Source organism: Anser cygnoides, chromosome 2, assembly GCF_040182565.1.
Source record: "Anser cygnoides isolate HZ-2024a breed goose chromosome 2, Taihu_goose_T2T_genome, whole genome shotgun sequence".
Classification (NCBI taxonomy): domain Eukaryota; kingdom Metazoa; phylum Chordata; class Aves; order Anseriformes; family Anatidae; genus Anser; species Anser cygnoides.
Window position 1 is genome coordinate 41,847,261 of NC_089874.1, and position 24,055 is coordinate 41,871,315.

Consider the following 24,055-nt stretch of genomic DNA (forward strand, 5'->3'; position numbering starts at 1 on the left):
ACAGCAGCATGCCTCAAACATAACAAACAAAAACTCTTGGCTGAAATCAGGACCTAAACCTACCATGGAGGATTTCAACCAGCACCTCCCTTTACAAAGAGGGTACTGTAGCACTGTCTCTCTGCTGGTCTCCACAGGGGCACTAGGACATGGATGAGAAGGGCATTTCTAAGATCCCAAACAAATTAGGGCATACTGGGTTAAAGCTGACCAATTTCATCCCACTAGGAAGCTTACTGGAAAAGAAAAACTTGTTTTATATGTATTTGTATAATGTGTTTCCAATTGCTGTTCCACGTTCAAAAGGGGCTAGGCATTGCTCCAACTACACTGGCAGCCTCTGGCCCTGAGGGCAATGGGTGGCACTAATGATTAATAATAAATGGCTATTCTAATTGCTCTTACATTAAGAAAAAGAATCTTTTTGAACTACAACTCTGTACACAGTCTGCTTCTTAATACCTACTCTTATGATTGGAAGATGATTATCTAGTATTCACAGGGATTATATTTAACATTCATTTACTGCCAGACTGGTAACATAATCATAATAAAAACAGATTTATTGGTTTGTTTCTCCTTCTAGCCCAATTAGGTAAAGCACAGAATTTTATAGGATATTGAGGATACTGAAGCAGACGCTGAATAATAATGATTAATCTCTGTTCATTGTGATACATCCCAGAACAACTGCAAATGTTGGCCAAGCTCTGCTATCATCCCAGACAGCATGAAAATTAAGGATCTCTTCCAAGTGCCTCCTCTGCATCACAGACTCACTTCCATTTTCTAGTTAGTCCTTTTCTATCATATGATAGAGAGAAAGGGGGACCTTTCTCTATCATATGGTGGGGTGGGACCCCTACAGAGGAGAAGACCCTATCTGGACTATTGCAACACATGTTCTAATAGGGCCAAAAAAAGACTGAGGCTGCAACTGGTAGTTCCAAGTGTCGATTCACTTGTGTTGATTGTATTGAAACATAGGGTTTGAAAATATGCACTTTTAGGGGTATCTATCAAACAGTGTTAATAATTAACAAAGTGTCTACAGATAGCACAACACATTGTGTGTTAACTAAGGGGAATCTCTGTCCCTTTCGGACAAATAGTCAAAATGCAACAATCCTTGTTAAATTGTGGTGCAGTCACAATCCTTCAGCAGCCCTTTTGGGCTTCATGTCATGTGAAACATTACAGCACTATGTATTGCTCCTCAGGTCATACGCTTGTCCCAGGCAAGTGCATCACAGAACTAGTGTTTCTGAAATATTCCATCTTCTGTCCAACGGTGTTTTTCTTGTCCCACAACCTCCTGGTTTCCCATTCCCCAAAAAAATTGAAATGAATATAGTTTGAGGGAAAAAACATAACTAGAATCAGTGCCTGTAAAAAAAAAAAAATCTCACGAATGCCACCACTTATCTTACAAGAAGTAGTAAGATATGGCAACTACAGTGCTGTATTTTAAAGAGAGTTACACATGGTAGTCTTTTTTTTTTCTTTTTTTTTTTTTTTCTTTTTCTTTTTCTTTTTTTCCATTCCTTGCTGCTTTTTGGAGTGTGTTAGACAACTCCAAAAATAGGTATGAGTGTAATTGCCAGGCATTTGTAAAGGAGCCTGTATGTGAATGCCAAAGCGATGTGAAGCTCAGATTTTTGAAAAAGTTTAGCTGGAGGAGTTTCTTTTCCTTCATCCCACATGTTGTCTGCGGGGATGTCAGGAGAAAGCATTTGTCCACGTATGCTGCAATACAGCCATGCCAGCAATGTGCAGCAAAGATTATAGAAACAGAATCACATAATTGTTTGTGTTGGAAGAGGCCTAAAAGATCACCTCGTTCCAACCCCTCTGTTATGGTCAGGGACACCTTGCACTAGAACAGGTTGCTCAACACCTCATCCAACCTGGCCTTGAACAGCTCCAGGGATGGGGCATCCACAGCTTCTCTGGGGAACGTGTACCTGTGCCTCAACACTCTCACAGTGAAGAATTTATTCTGAATATCTAATCTAAATCTAACTTCTTTCAGTTTAAAGCCATTACCTCTTGTTCTGTCACTATATGCCCTTGTAAAAAGTCCCTCCAGAGCTTTCTTGCAGGCCTCCTTTAGGTGCTGGAAGGCTGCTATAAGGTTTCCCCGGAGCCTTCTCTTCTCCAGGCTGAACAACCCCAACTCCCTCAGCCTGTCTTCATAAGAGAGGTGCTCCAGCCCTTTGATGATCGCCATGACCCTCCTCTGGACTTGTTCCAACAGGTCCATATCCTTCTTGTGCTGGGGACCCCAGAGCTGAATGTAGTGCTTCTAGTGGAATCTCATAAGAGCAGAGCAGAGGAGAGAATCACCTCCCTGGCCCTGCTTGCCATGCTACTTTTGGTGCAGCCCAGGATATGCTTGGCTTTCTGGGCTGCAAGCACACATTGCCAGCTCACATTGAGCTTCTCAACGGGGCTGCTCTCAATCCTTTCTCTACTCAGCCTGTATTTGGACTTGGGATTGCTTCGACCTTGCACTTGGCCTTGTTGAACTTCATGAGGTTTGCACAGGCTCACCACTCAGACTTGTCAAGATCCTTCTGGATGGCCCCAGAACCCAGGAGACGTGTTCTTTAGGGCTGCCCATCAGCCCTCAGCAGGACCTGGTTGGTCACCTGTAACTCAGACTGACTCTGAACAAGTAGTCTTGTGGTTACTTTACTGCCACAGGAAAAAAACAAACAAACAAACAAACAAACAAAACCCATGTAAAGTATGTTTCCAATAAAATGTATGAAGTATATGATATTTCTTAGGCATATATTGCAACAGTTTTCAAACTCCTCTCCCTTGAAATCATTTTAGCCTTAATAAGTATATTAGAAGACGGGTACTTTGTTGATCTGCAATGACCAAAAAAAGTTTAATTTGCTACTGAATTACCTCGTTCTTAATCAATAGCAATTACACATACTTAGGTGTGTAAACTGCTTTCTTTGACACACCTCAAAATACTTTACAAAGGACCACAGCATGCAATTCACCATTACATCTCACCATGTCAGATGGCTCACATTGTGGTAATTCAGTTATCAGCAGATACATAAAACCAAATTTGTTGTGATTACAATTGTTTACTGTACTATCTTTGAACATTATTTTTACCCTTTAGGATGCCAGCCAATACTGTAATACAGTTTTTGCTTAATTTGGCAAGGCAATTACCTCCAATTAGGAACTCTCATCTTTTCTTTCTGTAGTTAGTTTTCAAAGGAAAAGATGTTTTGTGCAATTTGAATACAGTTTGCAAAATCTGAAAACATCCACATGCATTTTTGCTTGTCTTTGAGCCTGGCAACAGTTGAGATATTGAATTTTATTAAATTGTCCAAACAAACCATTACTCTTGTACTGGTGGTGTTGTGTGCCAAATAGTAGCCCGGAGCAGAGCTGCTTGGCTCTGTTAAAGCCCTGAACTAATAGGTTCATAATGAAAGCAACAATTCAAACTAAACTGTAAGAAGCATAGAAGTGCCTGTGCAGCTCTCACAGAAACGAATATGTTGTTTCATTACAGTTCTGTGGTAAGAGGCCACATTTTTATTCACCCTCGAAAACACACACAAGATTGGCACATACAATGTCGCCATGAGAGGAGAATCCTCACCACATTTAGGAAGTGCTCAGGAATATAAAGGACAGGGAAAAAAGGAATAGGATGAAAATCACTCCTTGACATTAGGGTGAAGAAGAGATCAAGATATCATTTCAGTTCTGTCTTGAAGGCTTAAATGAAAGAAAATTGCACAGGTTTGTGCCAGCCTTCTGCATTAGTGTGGATGCTATTCCAAAATGTAATTCTATATTGCATGCCCAACAGGAAACAGTCGTATACTGCTTCAAAAATCTGCTTCTTTGTAGGTCAGACACAGATACACGTCTTGCCTCAGTGATGACTAATAAGAACTTCAAATTCAGTTCTTTTTTTTTTTTTAAGTACACAGTTCCAGATTTCCAGATGAATTAAAATATTAATTTATGCTCTGTTTTTACAGAATCATATTATTCCTAAGATCGTGACCTTCTGAACACATATGTATGCAGTGATTTTATCATCTTGGTAACCTGATTTCAACTACTCAGCTCCCTCATTCATTTTTATGTTTAATTTTATAATGCCTCTGTATAATCTAGAGAATGGTAATATTTTTCCTAACATGGAAAATTGAAGTACAGCTGACTCTCCAAGTTCCCTTGCCTGTTCTCCTTGACTTTTGAAATTGATCTGTCCTCCATTTTAGACAAATAATGCTATTTCAGAAATGTCTCATTAATATAATCAATGATGAAGTTGATATTTTTTCCTTCAACACTGTAGCATCCATATATAAGATCCGTTGTTACTGTGCTCATGCTGAGTTACTGTAAGCACAAACAATGCATCATCACCGGGCAATAATTTTGCCAGATCAAGGCTGCGACTTTACCCTCTGAGGGCTGTCTGTAAGCAGATAATACTGTTGAACTAGACAGAAGGATTTACAATGAACCTCTTTTTAATTATTGCGCGTAACTCTAGGGAGCTTTTCAAAATGGTCCCTCTTTGGTAATTTTATTATGTTTCTAAAAGATTTTAAGTGATGTAAGTCCAGAGGTAGAATAATATGTATTGCTATTTTTAAATGCTAGTGTAAAACCCCAGCTGCACAGCTTTGTCTGTATTCATATTTTATTAATCAGTCCATTTTAATGTCCTCACTTTTCTCTCTCTCTCTCATTCTCTTACTGCTCAGCTGCTTTCCAGAGACCATTTTAAAATTAATTCTGATGATTTTAGGCATTTCTAATACGACTATGATCACAAGACTATGAACCAGTACTGGGAGCATTATTATTTGGGGACCTTGTCTCATTGTTTCCTCCAAACTGACAAGTCAGGCCAAATCCTTGGTCTAATTCTGTTTACTTATTTATAATTTAAATTAATTTAAATGAATATATCACAGGATAATTGGCTTCCTTAAGATATAATAAAATAAAGAGGGTCTAAGCTCCAGCTGTTTTCCAGAGAGAGAGAGTACATAGATCATTTGTACCTCTAGCAATAAACCCTGCAACCAGACAAACCATGAACCCATGATGTATTTGCTCTGGTCTGTTGGTCATCTGGGGCAATTACACCCCTGCGATCAGTGGTGAGTTCTGACTAACAGGTTTGGATACTCCACTGGGCCTGAAAGTGTTCTTGGCAGACCACTGATTTTAGGTGGGTCTAATGTTCATTCAGGTTAAACACCCTCTGGTTGACAGCCATAATTGCCTTTCAGCACAATGGTTAACAAGACCTCTAGCTGTAATTTGTGCACTCAGCTACTTAAGAGCAAAGAGTCTGATTTTATTGACAGATGGAAGAAAGGAGGCAATTACACTTCAAGTACTTCTGCTTACTTGATCCTCTTTCTTCTTCTTCTTCTTGTTCTTCTTCATCTTCATCTTCTTCATCTTCATCTTCTTCTCCGTCTTCTTTGTCTTCTTCAGCTTTGGCAATTTACCTAAGATCAGTGCCTTGTAACAGAAATTCCCTTACTAGGCTTCTCTGGGGAAAGTCATACTTGACTCCTTTCCTAAAAGCATGGTGACAGAGTTCACGCTTCTCATTTTCCCAGGACCTCTGTTTCTTTTGTAGTGCTGCTCCATCCAGATTGCACTAGCAAATCTTAATGCAACAGGGGGCTCCCATTAAACTTTCTTCTGTTGAATTTTTCTAAACCAGAGGATGTTGAAGAATATTTATGAGAACCACAGACTATGTAAAATCTCTGTCAGCTTTTTCTCAGAGCTTAGTTTTCAAGTGGGAAAAAAAATGCATGCCTCCTTAGGGTTTCAGCTTTGTTTTCCCTAGTATCCAACACTGAAGAACAGTAATAGCAAGGAATGTCTGATAGCTGATATCAGACACGTGAACAGAAGGAAATCTTCACACATAGGATATATATGGTACTATCAGGTCACCTTCCCCATCATACCTGTTATTGCACCATAACATATATTTCCATTCTGTTATTACCTGATTTTGAATAAATGCAAGACAATTTCATGGAAGATGAAAGCACATTTTTTTAACAAATTGCCTGGGAAAAAAAAAAAAAGTGATCTTAAAGTAACAGAAGCTTTTATATAGCACTCTTCATCTGGTGAGCAGGAATTACTTTAAAAGTAAATTGCATATACCTTCTTATTTTATCTAGATGGAAACTAAGTGACTGAGCATGAGGGATCATTTAACTTACATATTTTGTTCTATTAGTTTGTCTGTATGAATTGCTAAAGTGTCAGTCAGCAAAAGACACACTTAACTTTAAATCCTTTAAAAGGCTCAGCTGAAGTCAATGGCAGTACTCTTGGTGCGTAATATAGAGGAGATGTGAAAATATCTGCAGGATCAGGATTTTAGGTTGGCAGCTTCTCTGGGACACAGCATACTTCTCTTTCTATTAATGTAAAATATCGTAAGATAAAATATGCATGTTCAGTAAATACACACAGTATCAATGAATTTGGCTAACAGTTTTCTACGTAACATTAATAGGCATAATTAAAAAAAAAAAAAACTGAAACGTCAAGTTGATTATTTTGAAAGACTTAATATAACATACCCTGGGATATGAGAGCATAAGAGTTCTTCCAGAACAATCAAGTTTTTGCAGCACTCTTACATAATCATAACTTTCTTACATAAAGTGAGAAATAACTTCACTGCCCCCTGAACAGTGTCTCACATGTCAAGTCTAGAAAGAATATGTTACAGGTTATTGTTAGTTGTTGCTGGATTACTTTTTTAAAATCTCTTTTTCTTCTGTTTCAGGAACATAATAAATCCACCACAGTTTCTCATTTGTTGCCCAGATGCCCTACAAATTGAGTCTGGGATAGTGCTGGTTGCTTCTTATATGTCCCATCGTAAACAATGATGGGACATCATTTATACTAACTTTTTTTTTCCATCTAGCTATTAAAAAATGACAGAATTATCCAACAGAGGATTTGTTTGGGAAACCTCATTTACAGTCTGTACATATACTCAAGGAGACGAACCCATTTCTTAAATACATCTGTATTTTAAGAGAAACCTGTGATAAATCTAAACGAAGAAGAATATCTTGATGAGCTGAGGCTATAATGTGTCCTTGTCTATTACCCTCCAGCAACAAAAGGCATCCATGATCTTGTGATGATGAGAATTATATGAAGCTATACTTATTGTGTTGTTCCAGGCTGCCAGGTGTAAACATTTTAGGGTTTATACCATACATACATATATACAACACCATCATTTATTCATTTTGTTTACGGATAATTTGCAATGTCACACTCTTAATTACACTTACTCATGATTAATACAACATTCTCATTTTATAAATATATTATTCAGAAATAATAAGTCATGGAAATGTGTGTATGTACTGGCATGATACATGTAAATGTGCTTTCTATCCTGTTTCACCAGTCTGAGTTGGTTTTCTTTCAGTTCTTTCTTTGACTGTCTGGATAAGAGGTTTAAAACAAGTTATCACTAGTCATATTAATACATACAGGAACAGATAATTTATGTTTATTCAGTTATATATATATACATTATTTATATTGTTATTGTTATTGTTATTATTGTTATTATTATTATTATTATTATTTTGTTTGTTGTTTTAATTTTGGCAGGAGTTGCTTTGTTTTTTAATTTTTTGTAGATCTGTCTGTCCCCGACCAGTTGTACTAGAGTCTGTTTGGCATTGTGACTCATGGTGTGAACACCTGCTTCCTGGTATTCCTGGGGGCATTGGAAAAGTCAGGGCTGTTACTGTGTTATATACAGCTTTATATTTCCTCACAATTTCAGGCCAAGAAAGATCATCAGATTGCCTAGTCTGCTATCCTTTGTGCCAGTGGCTATTAAATGTTGTATATGTACCTCAAGGTTGAGACAGCTACTTTCATTAGCCCATTGTATTTTAGTCCTTGAGAAGCCAAACTGTTTTGTGTCTAAAGCAGTATCTGAGACCCCTGCAATATTTGAGAACTGATTAGGCCTTACATGCCCAGACAGTCACAGAGATAATACACTCAAAAATCCACCATGCTTGCCTATGTGAGCTGGAAAAATCTCTACTGCTCTTGGGCTTGGTTGAATTCAGACTCAAGCATCAGATGTCTAAAATAATTTTCTGCATTGGTTTACTCTCTTCCTGGCTACAGCAAAATGAATAATCCATGCTTCAACAGAAGGTAAAAACTTCTACTGCAGAATATATCAGGACAAATATCCTCTGGGAGGAGTCAGGCAGGGATTCTTCCTCACCTCTGTAGGCAGCCAACTGGGGCCCTTGAGTAAGGAATTTGATTATACTCATTACCTTAATGCCAACCTGCAAATGTCTGAGTGGGCAGGGTGTAATTCAAGCCATCTTGTTTCAACCATAATGGAAGAAGTTGCACAGATGCGTCATTCTAATGGATGTTGGGCTCAGGGGATCACCAGGGGATCTAGCCTGATGTGACCCTTTCCCTCCCTGTTTGAAGCTGCTCTGGCCATTAGCAGATCTCCTAGAAACCAAAGTAAAGCCCATATTTAAGAAAGACAACCAGTTTTTAGGACAATATCAAGCAACGGTTAAGTGCACCACCTCCCTTCGAAAACTCTTGGAGTTTAATTACCTTTACTGCTAGGAAATTGCATCTGATTTCAAGGTTGATTACATCTAACCTTAAACTTCCAGTCACTGGATTTAGTTGTACTTCTGTCAGCAAGACTGAAACAGCTCACTGCTGTTATCTTTTCCATCTCAACCTTTTCTTGAGTAAGTGAAATATGTCCAGCTCTTTAAGCCTGCCATCTCAAGATGTGTGCTTGACTTGCAAACTATTTGGATTTTCTCCAATATTTTCTCATCTTCTTTAAAGTGCAAGCACCAGAACTGTGCTTGGTATTTTGGAAACATGCAAGGACTGTGCTGAGTCCTTCCCACAGCATTGCACTGAGATCTCGTGTTAAGGGTGATTATTCAGGGTAATCGCTTTTTTTGTCATTCCCCAAGTCTCTGCTTTCTGAGACAGTGCCCATTCCTACAAGCTTTTGGTTCCCAGAGGTATTAATTTGCATTTGACTGCATTAAAATGAATTTAGTATGCAGCTTGTTGGACAGTGATCATTTAGCCAAATCAAATCACTGCAGAAGTAATATATCTTGTTTATTTACTGTGCTAAAATACACTGTGTCATATGCAAGCCTTAAAAGCAAAGATTTTATCTCATGGCCTGGTCTGCTGAAAACAATACAAAAATGTATTAGGTGAAGACTGTTTCTGACTCTGCTGAGAAAGCTCCCTACATTGAACGAAACCTCCCCATTAAAAGACTACATTTTGAAATTTGTCAGTGAGATACTTCTTAATCCTCGTAATGTGTGACCTGTTAATTCCATGTAATGCGGGACTGGAAATCAAAATGTCATGTGGTATTAAGTCAACTGCCTTGCAAAAATCCAAGTCTGCCCTATCAATACAGCTGCTTTTCTCATGCAGACCTGCAATGTTTTGTATACATCTTCTAAATAACCAAAACCTCCACAACTATGTCTGACAAGATCTGACTTCTACTAACCCATTTTGATTAACATTAAACATATGTACTATCCACTTCTTTTTCTAATAGTGTCCTAGAAATGCATACTATTTTGTGAGCAACCCAAAACACCAATTTCAAGCAATGGATGGCTCATAGCAGAAAATTGTACTTCACCACTTATATTTTTCTCTAAATCAGAGCTAGATGGAGTATGAACTGAACTAGCTGAGCTTTTTTACAACTGCTGTTTCTCTTTCAGAGCTAATGAAATATTGACAATAGAAGGATTTTCTGTTATTTAAAACAGGGAAAGGGGAGTATACGCACAATTAGCAAGATCTTTCAAAATGACAGAACTTGCCAAATACAGGAAAACAGAAGCTACTGGTTTCAGGCCCAATCCTCAAATCCACGTAAGAGTAGCAGTGCTTAGAAAACAAGATGGACTCTGGAATGGTGCACATTTCTAGGACAGGTATTAAGGAAGACGAAATGATGCAAAGGATTTGCTGGCTGCCTTCAAAGAACACTTTTCTCCATTATTAATCTTCTTGGGGCAAAACCTCAACATGTATAAATGCAGTGGTGGTGCCTGTGGGCTGAGAGGAGTATGGAGATTGTTGGCATCACTGACCTAGAGAGACAGCAGAAGCAGATAGCCAATTTAAGAGTATGGCTATAGTGTGAACACTAGAGTCTGTGTTGCTTTTAGTATTCCCAGAAAACAACATTTCACGCTTTCTGCTGCTGTTATGGCTCAGTGCAGACTACTGCTCTGGGTCCTGCCTGTGTGCTCCCTTTGAGCATGGAGTAATCCCAAGAATGTGCTGCTGATATATGTCTTTGCACTGTCCTCTACAAAAATTCGCACTCTGGCCCATGAACAGAATAAATACCCCCTCTAAACTCCTAACCACATGCTGACAGAGGTAAGACAGTTGTGAGATTTAGTTCTTGGAATTATCTACATCTAGAATATGGATTTCATACATTGTTGGCTATGAAAAGAATTAATCCTCTAATGAAAGGAATATTAGTTAATGGATAAGGAGAAGGTCATTCGATTGATCTCAGCACTGGAAGAAGCAGTGTTCTTAGCTGATTGTTGCACAAGGTTATGAATTTCTGGGAAACTTAAAGGACTGATAGCATTGGATCATCCTTTAATTTAGCCACTGAAATATTTCATGAATGTTTATAATTTTTTAAGGATGCAATCCCGCATAGTCTTATTTGTATAAGTAAGTCTTAATCACAAAGAGTCTCGATGAATTATATTGGTTTATTTGCATCAGAAAAAATAATCTTATATAAAGTTTGGTTGTACTGGGTCCTTATATATTTATAAACACTGGTCAAAACTATTTTATGAGGAAAGTTTAAGAACCATATGGCATCTATGGCATCACCTACTATTTTATGCTCCTTAATTTTCATATCTATGTGTAGAAGTCAGCAAGTGTTAGCAGTTCCTTTCTTATCCGAGGGCAGTCAAGTGACCTTCTCCTTCTCCGTTAGACTTAAATTCCTTCCTAACAGAGGATTAATCCATTCACTTTTACTTATCATGTAAAATGGATGTGTGAGCCAATAAGACAATGAGTAAATCTGCTACTGGGTCTGTTCATGGAGCATATTCTCAAGAATTAAGAAGTTTCTTGCACCTAGAATAATAACACATTCTTCCTACTGTACATGCAGCCAAGTGAGGGGGAGCATGACATCAGCTATATTTCAGTTCTTAAAAATCTCCGACATCTTTAACCGTAAGTAGCTGTGCATCCCTTCACAGTAATTTTCTCAAGAAAAATGACATTCTGCTCCTTTATAAGGTATCCTAAACACCCATTAATTTCAACTGAAGTTATAGATGCTCAGCTGCTCTCAGGAACGAGTCTTAGAATACAAACTGCCAAACCAGCTACTCATGTGCAGCTAGTCATAAAACTTTTTTTGTTTATGAGCTGCAATTTCAACAACAAAAAAATAATATTTCTGTCCTGTGTGAGGTTCTTTTTTTCCTTAACACAAGCAATCACACGTAAGTCAATAGGCTGAATAATATCATGGATAACGTAAAGTCATGCAAGCTAGCACCTGTCTTCCCTTATATTGTTATGATATTTAACTATATAAATGGTTCTACAAAATACAACTAGGGAGTCAATTTTAAAGGGAAATAACCACATGGAAGACACGGCTTTTTTATCTAGTCAAACACTTTCCTTCCTTCCTCCCTTCCTCCCTTCCTTCCTTCCTTCCTCCCTCCCTTCCTCTCTCCCTCCCTCCCTTCCTTCCTTCTTCTGTTGAGCCAAGTGAAAAGCAGATCTGCTAATCTTCTTTTTCATTTAAAAAAATACTTAACAGCAGCAAGTCACTCCAAGAAGGCCTGCAGGCTTGCAATGCTTCTGACATAAATATTACTACTGTGGGTATGAACAACCAAATACATCCATCCTGGGTGCAGTACCCTGCTGCCAGAAGCTTATATTCTGAACAGGGAAAATATAAACACAAGCTGAAGAAATGTCTCCTGCACATTAAATTTTGGGTTTGCAGCAATGATTAATGTTTTTCTACTGAATTAAAATGAATCTAAGTCCATTTCTGTCATAGGAATAAAACTCACAAAGCCTGAGAGTCATTTCCCATTGCAAATAATTCAGGGCTGGCAGTTCAGTCCTGGCTCCTTCTGGTCACTGACTTTGTAGGACAATGCAACTCATTATAAGAAGGAATGTAAGCTTATGTAGTGAGTTTTTAAACTGGTTATGTCTTCAAAGCTGGGTTGAGTCAATCACTGAGTGTGAGGAATGTGTAAGAAACTGGCAAAAGTGATTTTATCAACTTTCGTCATATTTGTTATTTCCTCTTACACTGATAAGAATGTAAAATGATAGGCATACATAAAAATGTTCATGAGCCAATTTGCAAATATTCCTAAGAGCAAAGAAAGGGGGGTTGATGTAATACAAAGGTCTGGTCCTACGTTAGCTTACTAATATGACTCTGACAGATTATTCAGGAGGGTAAGTATATACTTGGTTAGAGACTCCCTGGGCTGATGCTTAATGATGGAGAATGGCATTTAGCTGTGTATTAATTGCATGTTTTTCCTTCTTACCACCTGAGAAATACTACCTATCTATGGCCATGACAGCACTCCTTCTGACCCAGCAGTTTCTTTTTAAATGACCTATATGGAGATAGTGCAGTTTTGAATAGTTAGAGGCAAAAAACTCCCAAGGAAATCCAAACCATTTCATTTTGTGTTCTGTACAGCGTCTTAGAAGGTTTTCACCTTAAAGCAAATAAATAAGATAGCAAGCGGAGACGAATCTTTCCAAATCCCTTCTACTGAGGCACTCTCAGCTGGAGACAGATAACAGAGACCTTTGCTGCACGGGGTAAATAGGAAGTTTATTTTGGAGAGATAGCGTAGAAAATTGCCAAAGTGCATTTGAGTGAGAGAGGGTGATGCTGCTTCGAGCCTGTATTTCCAAAGTCCATTTCACAAGAACCTCTCTGGGTTAGAGGAGAAAGTCGCCCTAGCAGGAATCATGATGCAGTCCAAGAGGGGTTTCTACGCGAGGCTGCTCCAAAGGGGCGCCGAGGCTGGCCGCACGGTAGGCTCACCTATTCCAGCAACAACTCCGCGGTGCGGCAGGAAGTTTGCAAAACCGAGTTACCCTCTGCTGGCAGAAACACTTTTGCCTTTTTATTTGTTATTACCTTCGGAGCGGCAAACCAGCGAACCTACTGATGCGACCCCTCGGGGCCGCGCTCTGCCCCCCGCACCCCTGCCGGCGGGGGGAGCCAGCACCGCGAGGGGACGGTCCCCGCCGGCACCCCCGCTCCGGGGGAGCATCTCCCCTCGGGGGAGCATCCCCCCGCCGTGCCTGTGGCAGCGGGAGGGGAGTCTCCTCCTTCCTCCCTCCCACCCTCTGCTCTCTCCTCCCTCCCCGCCTGCCTGCAGCCGCAGCGCAGGGGCAGGAGGGAGCGGCGGCGGCGCAGGCAGAGCCGCCCGGCGGAGGCAGGAGGGCGGCCGGGCGGTGGCTGCGCCCCGGCCCCCCCCCGGCCCCGGCCCCACCGCCCCCAGCCCCGGCCCCGGCCGCGCCGCCGGCAGGCTCCGCCCGTCGCTCCCATGGCGCGGCGGCCCCGCGCCAGGTGAGGCTGCGCTGCCTGTTGCGCCGCTCCGGCCGGGCCGTGCCGAGCCGTGCCGAGCCGTGCCGTGCCGAGCCGTGCCGTGCCGAGCCGCCGGGGGCGGCACACCGCGAAGTTTTGCGGGAAGGCGCCGCTCCGCGATGTAAGTTGCGGGGTCGTGCGACTGGGGGGGGGGGGGAGGCGGCAGAACCGGGAGGAAACTCGACGGGGAGGGAGGGAGGGAGGCGAGCAGCGCCGTGCCGTGCCGAGCCGTGCCGTGCCGAGCCGAGCCGAGCCAGGCACAGATCGGCCAGGGCCCCCGGAGATGCTCCCGGCTGTACCAGGGGCGGCGGGGCTGGGGCTGCGCCGAGGCGGCGGAGGAAGGGGGAGAGAAAGGGGCGGGGAGGCTGCGGGGAGGGGGCTGCCACCCCCTGCTCGGCACCGAGCGAGGGGCTGAGCCTCGCGGCCCCGATCCCAAAAAGCACAGCAAAAAGCGCACCCCTCTCCGTGCCCGCCTTGCCGGGAGGACGCCGTTTGCTCTGCCCCGGGGTTTTTCCACTTTGACACCTACCGGGACCAGTTGCTGCCGAGCAGTGGTGGTGGTGGTGATGGGGAGGAGAGGGCAGCTCCCTCTGAACGCGAGCAACAAATGGCAGCCGGGCTGCAGGGGCAGCGGCGGAGCTCGCTGCGCCCAGGTGAGCCGCACCGCCTGGCCCCGCAGCCCGGGGAGGCACCGGGGGGCAGCTGCAGCCCCCCCGGGTACAGCCCTGCGGCCCCCGGCCCGCTGAATTGGGGTCCCGCGGGGGTGGGGGGCTCCGCAGGGGGTGGGAGCCCCCAGCAGGGCACGGCCGCGACCCTAAAGCCGGGGTGGAAATGCCCCGGTGCTTGCGGTGGGGATTTGGGGTGTGTGTGCCAGAGCTGGGAGCGGCAGGCTCTTCCCTCGCCTTCATGGCAATGCGCACGGCCAGGATTTCCCCTCCCCAGAAATTTGGAAAATACCTCAGATGTGCCAACGGGGTTTCTTCTTCTCGGCTTCTTCCTTTTAAAATTTTTAAGATTTTTAGAGCGCCCGTTAGGAAATGGCAAAGCCGTTCAGGCTGCAGGTTATCACCCGGTCTTTCTGAATGTCCCTAGAGAGCAGAAATGGTGTGACAGCGAAATGAAAAGAGCCAAATAACTTGAAAAGCATGGATAAACCAACTACTTGCAAAGTCAGAATGAAAGCTGGGCAAACAGCGTTTACTGCTTGCTTCAAAGAAGTGAGCCCAGAGGTATTTACGTATCTATGAAAATGACAAAATAAGCTAATGCTTTTGAAGCAATTGTAATTGTTTAAAAAATAATAACCATGAGAAAACATTACAGATTTATCAAGGGAAGGAAAATGAGTAATTTTAGAGGATAGCCTTTTCTGAATGCTGAAAAATAATCGGGAGCAACTTCTTCTTGTGGTCATCTGTCTAACAATTTTTACATTGAAATTGCAAGGTGTGTGTCACGCCCCTCCGCAAGCAATAACTTGAAGGCTTTCATACATGAAACCAGAGTGTTCATATGGCTTGTGTTTTAGTATTTTTCTCAGCAACTTAATTAAAAGGACAGGCACACAATGGGTTTCTAGTTTGATTTAGAGGGAAAGAACAAAGTAATTAAGCTGTAGAATAAACTCATTTGCAAAATCTATGCTACGTTCAGAGTCTGATTTTCTAGTTTAGTTTCTGTATCTTGCTTGGAATTAATGATACCGGTGTGATTGCTTAGCTGATTCCGCAGCCCTGACTTGTGCAAGTTGCCATGGGTTTCTATGGGATTACTCCTACAGGTAATCCTCTGATGACTCAAGCCAGCGGGACTGGGCCCATTGTGAGATAGTTCCAGCATAGGTGCCGCGTGGGGACGTGCCTGTTGGTGCTGATGGGAGGGCTTTGGCTCCAGTAGAAGAGCTTGGGGTTAAGTCCAGATCTGTCACATTTATTCAGCTATTGCTGGCTGGGTCACAGCCCTGATCTCGCTTTCTCTGAGGTTAGCTGTGAAAGCGGTGCTGACTTCGGTCTGAGAAAGGCGATCTCCTGTGGATGGTTGTCGTTTTCCATTGACCCGCGGTGAGTTGACGCTGCTCAGCATCTTGGGGATCAGGGCCTGAGTGAATGAGAAGGATTGTAGCTGCTGCTATCGAGAATCAGTGTGTTTTGGCTCAAAGGAGAGATCAAAATCAAAATAGAAATACCATTTAATAGGCATATGTGTCTGTACTCTGGATCCAATCCAGAGTACTAGTAAATCATGCGCTAGTAAAGTCAGTGAGAGCTTTGCTACAGATAAAAACAATAGCAATATGTTTAAGGTTACATTTGTGGTTTGTCTCTGCCATGTGCTCTACAGGGTCCTTATTTAAAATCTTTTGGAAGATGGGAATCTTCTCCTGCTCATGCTGAAGCCACGTTAGAACCTGATAACTTCAGAGCAAACACATCATAAGGCAACTCAGGAAATAATCGCCAATCAGTAGAATTGAAACTTATGAAATTAGCCTTATTTAAAGTGCAAACTTGGGTGTCTAAACCTAGAGAAAATGTATTTTTTCTGTTACAGAGTCACCTTTAGATGTTCACTTAAATAATAAGGCACCTCTAAGTCTTGCTTTTAAGGAATTTCCTGTTTCTTCAGTAGGAATATTTATATGAGTAACACAAGGGATTATTTCACTGGCAGGAAAGTATCAAACCCTTTAATGAAATGAATAATTTAAGAAGCAGGAAAATGTGCAAAAATATGTGTTGTTACCATTCCAGTTAATTAGATGGTGGACTAAGGAAGCAGCTTTTCCTCAGTGTAGAATATTGTATTTGTGATCACTTACAGGATTTAAATGTAAGTATGGTACTTGTTGTCATCTGCATGTGTGGTCTTTGGATCAGTCCTGGTTTGAGAATGTGGATTAAATTAGTGTTATGTGGCTAGCAAAATAATCTGCAGTTTTGCTTCATCCAGTACATTTTTTTAGTATAGGTAAAGAAAAATCTTACAAAGCTATGAAATTCAGAAACTTATAATGCTAAAGAGAACCTTATTTTAAAAGGATGATGTTTTGAGCCAAGAATAAATTATTGGAGTTCATGGAACACACAGCATTTACCTTGGCTTGTTTGACCAACTCTTTTTAAATATTAGCTTATTTACTAAAAGTAACCTCCTGCAAGTGCAGGCTTGGTTGAATACTTCAATGCTGGTAAGAATCAAAAGTTAATACATCTACAGAAACTCCAAGCAGTAAGAATATAAGAATTTCTCAGCACACTCAGTAAGTATTTTTAAATGGATTACTCTCTGAAGTGTATGCATGAATAAGGTTGCCATCTACTCTTAAATCCAATGTGGTACAGGTGAGATAGCATTAAATTCAGAGGTCTTCTCATCTGGAGAATTTAATCTCTGCTTCTAATTTTAATCCAGCACCTTTCCTAAGGGGTTTTCTGTGCTTCCTCTGTCCTGGTGCAGTTTGTTAGTCTGGATGCACAACGGAGAGCTGCGTGCATCCGGGGGAAAAAGCGTGGTGTGATAGCAGTTTTACTCACTGATTCATTTGAGCTCATGCTCTAGATAAACAGTTGCCAACCCCCCAGTGGAGGAGGTTCTTGTTACTTCACAAAGGTTAAAGATGTATCCTCCTGCTTCATCAAAATTTCTGTGGTTACTGGTGTCTGTGTGTCCGTACTTTCCACTGGTGGCTGGCGTTGTTTATCCCTATAGATGAGGCTGTGTTTGTAGCCTGCATCGGCATGTTTTACAGAGACCTAGGTTGAACTTTGAAGAACACAGCCCTTACTGCTACTGAACAAGAAATTAGCTTTTTTTCCTTCTCTCCTGGGTATTTAAATGTTCTATTGTGTTCCTTCAGCAAGCAGGTTTGTTTTTAACATTAGCTTCTTTCCATGCTGACTCCAATGCTGGACATGGGGAAAGCCTTTTACCATAAGGATTGGCACAGCTCCTGAGTCCTGCTTTCTATCAGCAAGGAAAAGGCAATGCTAGCTTAATTATTATTTCTCTCTGGACAGTGTGAACTTTTATAAGGATGAAAATGAGAATGTTTAACTTTAGCCTTTCTGAAGGATGAAGTGGTTGGTGGGGTTGCAGCACAGCCCTTTAGCTCAGCTCCCTGCTGTGCCAGGGGCTTGCCCAGGGACTTCGGAAAAGATGCTGTAGGTGGGCAGATTCAGACGGCTTCAGCCTTGCCGAGGGAACGACAGAACGGACTTAGCTTTTTGTGTCTCAGCTCCACAGATAGAGAGGAGATAAAAATGCCTCTTGAGTAAATGGTGCTGGTAAAAGGCCTTTTCAGAGACACATTCAACTGGGTAATTGGAATTTACTTGAACAGAGATGAAAATTAGCACTACAGTTCTTGATGCACTTCATCATGGTTTACCTCTTGCTTTTCAGGATCAGTTCAACTACCTAGTGTGTGTTTAAAATATATTTCATCCAACATTAATAACAGTTTCATAAAGCTGCTAACTTACCCTTTGAAAAGAAGAAGAAAGTTTATCTCTGCCTGCTAAATAGTACTATAAAGGTACAATAACAAGAGAAAGTGAAAGGTGATAGAAGTGACTGATAGCACATAAATGGGTTGCTGCTCCAGCCTGGAAGCAGCAAAGCAAATGGAGACTATTTAATTATTTAAGGAACAATAAATAAAAAGTCTGGTTATACAGTAAAAGGAGAGACAAACAATAAACAGAAAGTTGAGAGAGGGAAACAGTGTGTAAGGAAAGTAGAAGGCAGACGGGCAGAGATCAAAGGGGCAGGGGATGGGCTTACATTTTCTATAGAGCTTTTGTTTGGAAAATATTGTCTGTATAAATCTGTGCATTGCAGCGCTTGCATAGCAGCCTGTCTTCTGCTCAAATTGTGGGAGTCTGACACAGCATGTTCTTCTCCTGGGGGCTGCTCCATGTTCCTGCTTCTTCCTTTGGATGTACAACCACAGTGAATTGGGAGAGTGTTTTTACAGATGTGTGTCTTGGTGACAGACTGTCCTAAGAGGTATACTTTGTGGATGCTGTTAGTTTTAATGGCGTTATCATTTTCTCTTCTGTCAAAGTTGCCATGAAAGTTACCTCTCCCTCCTTCCTCCAGCAAATAATAGCATTGATTTTAAAGGCAGACTTTTTTTTTTTTCCAGTTTACCAAAATTGGGTTACATACTTTTGCAACTATACTAGCTAAAGTTGTTTTGTATGTAAATATTGTGGCTATTCAGCATTTCATTAGAGAGCTTGATGGACTACTTTATAGGTTTGTCCTGGGAGTTAATAGGACACATGAAAAGCATGGTTTGTTTGTTTGTTTTAGTTTTTGTTTTTCCCACTCATCTAGATTAAAAATGTGTATTGCCTGGATAGAATTTGCTTCCGTATGTACTTCGTATGAAGTATTTTTGTAATATTTAAAAAATATACAAATCTAATTGCATGTGAATAATATGCAGCCTTTGCAAAGGGTGAAGCCTTTGGGCATTCAAATGAATCAATGCTGTTTGTTATTGCAAAAAACCATCATAATTAAAAATAAACAAAAGCACTGGGTGTACAAGTTTCAGTTTGTGCAAGTACTGTTCTTCCCTAAAGAACAAAATGTCTAATGTATATTGAGATTTGTTTTAGGCAAGTGCTCCTTCTTATTAGAAGAGGAACTGCAACAAAAATCTTCTATGAAGTTGCTTGCTAGATTGTATGTGGTAAATGAAGTAATGGTCGTTATATATTTCATTGATGAAACTGTGGCTTATGAACATTAAAAACAACCAAAAAAATGTAAGCTATGTGTTTACATTCTTGACTTTTTGCCTATTTTTATTACATTGGATAATGAAAAATGATTCCATTTAGAATTCCATTTGAATTATTTTTTAATTCTTCCCATAACAGTATATGTGCATTTTTTTAAATACAGTTACCTTTAAAAAACAAACAAACAAACAAACAGATTTTCATACCCATCTAAAAACAGATTCTGTAATACATTTTTAGTCTGAAGTTTTTATTTTGAAATGGGTATGTGCTCGTATATTTTTCTCTGTCCAGGGAAAAAATGGTATTTGCCAAGAAGAAAAAATTTGAATAGATATTTGCAAATTTAGGAGTTCAAAAAGAGGGAAAATAGTCAAAGGCAGGAGGCTGCTCACAGGGCTGGGAATCGCTAATTTACAAGGCTTGGTCTTTTAGCAAGTGTGGCTAGGGTTTGGTAGTTTGGTGTTTTTTGTTTTATTTTTCCCTAGATATGCTGTAAATGGTCTTTAAAATTTATTTTGATTCTCTGTATTGTTAAACATAATTTATCATTATTAGTGTCAAAAAAGAGAATGACCCTTAGTTCTTTTTTTCCTGAAGTGAACAGAGTACAGCTGCCATTGCAACCTTCAAATAGTGTGAGAGGTCCTGAACATCCTTTTTTTTGCCCTTGTTTCCGGCTTTGTTGACACAAAGTCATTAAGATGAAAATTGGTGATTTTTGAACAGTCTATTTTTAACAAGTTTATAATAGGATATTACTGTTCATGAATATGTGTCATTCCTAACCTGCGGAAGCACTAAAAGGGAAGGCATGTGTCAGAGGGAAACTTCTTTCAGTACTCATTTTCGGATTTTGCTGTTCTCTGGGTGTGTCTAGATCTGTTCTGCAGATAAAAGTATAGATCTTCACTCTGTTGCTGCAAGAGTATCTCCTCCTTGTTAATGCTGAGAAATTCCAGACTGTTTCAAATGACGTTATAAAAAGGGGTTTGAATGGGAAATTGTTCTTTTCTACAACCTTCTAACTAAGAATGAAACAACTCCAGAAACATCGTATCACAGTAAATCCCAGAACTTCACCTCTCAAAGGCTGCAAATTTCTTAAGCACACCGTTTCGAATTGAGTAAAAACATCTCACGTTTGATTTAAAAGCAGCCCATGTATGAAAACATACAACCAATGGACAATCCTTTACCTGTAAGTGCATATTGAGGCTGTTAAACTGAGATGTCATGTTTGTGCAGACCAGATTTCTAATCCCGTTTTTGTTCTTAAGGAGACTTGTCATTGAAAGGTTAATTATTTCTAGAGATTGTATCGGTCATTCACTGTTTTCAGAATCTTTTCACAGTTTTTGCCCTTTGACAGAAGACATTGTGTATGTATTCTGCTCATCATTTTCATCAATTACATGGTATGCTTATTGGCAGCTCTCATGCATAAATACTTATTTTGCTAGAGTAAGAGATGACAGGATTTAGACATGTAAGAAACCTCAGTCTTTGGCTCAGAAAAAATTCTTGATGGATACAAATGGTATTTCAATAACTTTCGATCCAAAAACTTTTCTTGCAAAGCGACATGACTGTTCTTCTTGCCAGTCACGGCAGGTGCTCCATCTGTACAAATACTGCCTAATTTGAACCAGTCAAGTGTAACATTTTTTTTTCCCACTATCTGCCACATTTTCAACAAATTTTCTCAGTTCTTTAAACAAGTGTGAGGCAGCAGTGTGGAACAAAATGGACAGAGGCCAAGCAATTCCCTTAATTATAGCAGGTTTTTTTTTTTTAACACATTGAACAACAACAGTCAACTGTGCGGTGTCAGTAGCATTGCAGCTTCCCTTGGTGGTGAACAAAAAAAAAAATGCTTGCATGAATCTGTTAAAAATTGAATCCATGCTGTTGCATCGTCTAGGATTATCTCAGCCCTTCTCATTGTCATGCTGCATGAAGAGCTATGGACATATCAGCTGTGTGCTGCTCTTTTGATCTGGTTTGTGCAGCAGTAGCTGACATACCCTCTTGCCTGCTGTCTTTGTTGCCTGAGAACGGCTCTTTCTTGTAGACTGGTAATTTGCTATTTGCTGTTACACCTTTGCTACTGTTTTCAGTTCACAAATGTGGATTTATTTTATTTACAGACAAAAAGTTGTGCTTGGTGCCTTTCTTGATATGAAATCAGACTGCAGATTAGATCCAATAAAAGCTTCTTGGCATAAATGAGGTTGTGTAAAAATATCATTCAATTTTTGACTTTCAGTATAGCTGTGTCACTGTGGCACACAAGCACACTTTGACAGACTGTGCCTTCTCCAGAGCAGAATGTAGCCTTCCCAGGGAGAAATTCTCTCCATGCACTGTCATCTTCATGTGCTTTTGTCTTAATATTTTCACTGCAACATGCACAACTTGTGAAACAATGCTTTGATGATAAGTAAATTGCTTTAAGAAGTTTATGGGTGTTTGGGTTAGCTGGGGAATCATTAGAAAAAATTAGGTAAATGAGGATGCTGCAGGTTGCACAGCTCCTTTATTTTCCTCCTTCTGTAGAGACACAGAGTGGGTAAGCTGTGGCCTTCCGTAGGTTCCCCAAAAGAGTCTTGCTGACTGTAGTTATTGTGTCCTGTTTTTTTGGTGTTTTAATAGAGCAATTTTAATCATGTGTGCTAAAATTGCTAGTTTTAAATTCTGGCTCTAAAAGCTGTGGATTGCAGCTTTGAATCCTGTGTAGTCACTTGGGCTTTTGCAAACAGACTAAAATACTCTCAGGCTTGCAGAACAGTGCTTTCCACCCGCTCCATGCAGCATCGGTCATTAACTTCATTAGTGCAAAGCAATTGGGAACAAGGGGCTGATTCTGTGACCCTGTGTTCTTCCATTCACTTGGCTACTGTACCAAGTACCCATCCCAACTTCTTGTGCGTCTGCTGTTTCCTCAGTTAAATATATATGATTAGTATCTTTCTTCTAAAAATATATAAAATATATGGTTAAAAATGCTGCTGAATTTAATAAATGTCTGTTTTGTAGTAGAAGTAGCATATTTGTAAATGCAGATGTGATGTGTGTATGCAGGAGCTAATGGAGCTCTACAAGCATGCAGTCTCAGCCCTTCTGACCCGGTTATTTCTTAATTTTAGAGCACAGAATTGCAGGTAAAGGGCACTGACAAGATAACTTTCTAGTCACTTAAATATCATGGCCAACAGAGGAACATTTAACTTCTAAGGACCACGTATTAGGGAAGTGCACTTCAATATTCCTGTCTAGGAAAAAAAAAAATGGAAAAATAAAAAAATAAGCATTTTAATTACAGATATTGAGCATGTTGGGGTCAATCAGTGTGAGTAAATGGAGGCTGACTGCTGAGGTGGAAAGTTTGGCATAGTGAAAATCAGAGATTCGTGAGGGGTGGGCTTCTGCTGCCTACCCTTTTCTTCACTATTTTCACCCACACACCTTGCTGTTTGTGGTGTTTCCTAGAGGCACTTTTGGATAGAAGACTTGCTCCTGGAAATTGTTCCGTTTTGGCCTGAGAAATCAGCTGTAAACTTTATCCCTCCTCCAATATAACTTAGACTAGATGCTTTTATTTGACAACTTAATAATTGTACCTAAGCTGCCTTTGAAAATATTTTGTACTTGGATTTTATTAGTCTTGAATATATTACTTTCTCAAGAAATTTTTATAGTTCTTACTAAATAAAGAATGAACCTGGAAAAAAGGAAATTAGCAATAAGTGCTCTGTGTCTTCACTTCCAAAACAAAATCTGTATAATAACATGAAAACTTTATTATCTGTTCGTCATTTTCACACCAGAATGGGAAAAAAAGCTCCTTGCGTAAACCCACTGAAACCTGTTTCCTGTGCCATAGCCTTTGCTTTTTCAGTTTAGAGAGGAACACTGAATTCCTCAAATATGATAAGAAGAAAATTACTATTCTATTACTTACTATTACTACAACTGTGGTAACAAGCAAAGAAAACACAGGGCTGAAAGTCAGGTAACCTGCTGCCCTGCAGCAGCAGTGATGCTGGAAGCTTGATTTCAGCATTGTAAGGGTAAATGGGCGGTGAGCCCTGCTGTCACAAGGGTGGGATGCACCTATGAGCATGCCTGAACACTGCTTTGGGGAACAGCTTTTTACTCCAGGGACTATGCTTGACATTAAAAGTTCACCTTCAGTCCTTACACTGTGCTGTAGTTCCTCTTGCTGGTGAAAGCCTTGGCTTTTTAGATTAGGTGTTTGACCTCTATTGAAGTGCAGGTTCCTTTGAAGGCGAAAATCCATTTCTTTGCCCATCCAGAAAAAAACAAAGCAAAACAAAGAAACAAACAAAAACAACAACAAGACAACGCCATCACCAGAAAAAAAGCCCAAACCAACCAAACGTAAAAGCCAGCCTCTTAGCAATAATCATCCAGATGCAATGGGGTCAGTATTCCTTGGAGTGGGCTTGTATTTGTCAGCTTTAGGGGTGGGATGAGAGGGCAGTACTGTCTATGAAGA

At 40.6% G+C, this 24,055-nt stretch overlaps 1 protein-coding gene across 4 annotated transcripts in view; it reads left to right on the forward strand.

Annotated features, from left to right (window-relative positions):
• The window catches only part of LRRC3B (leucine rich repeat containing 3B), a 178,969-nt gene that overhangs the window by 110,191 nt on the left and 44,723 nt on the right, over window positions 1-24,055 (forward strand). Inside the window, exon 1 of one of the 4 annotated variants that reach the window (XM_066991923.1) lies at window positions 13,622-13,762. The exons of 1 other annotated variant lie outside the window; for it this stretch is intronic. The gene's annotated coding sequence lies outside the window, so the exon portion shown is untranslated. Of the gene's footprint in view, window positions 1-13,621; window positions 13,902-24,055 lie in introns of those variants that run through there. 2 more of the 4 variants (XM_066991921.1, XM_066991920.1) reach the window with 2 other exon arrangements.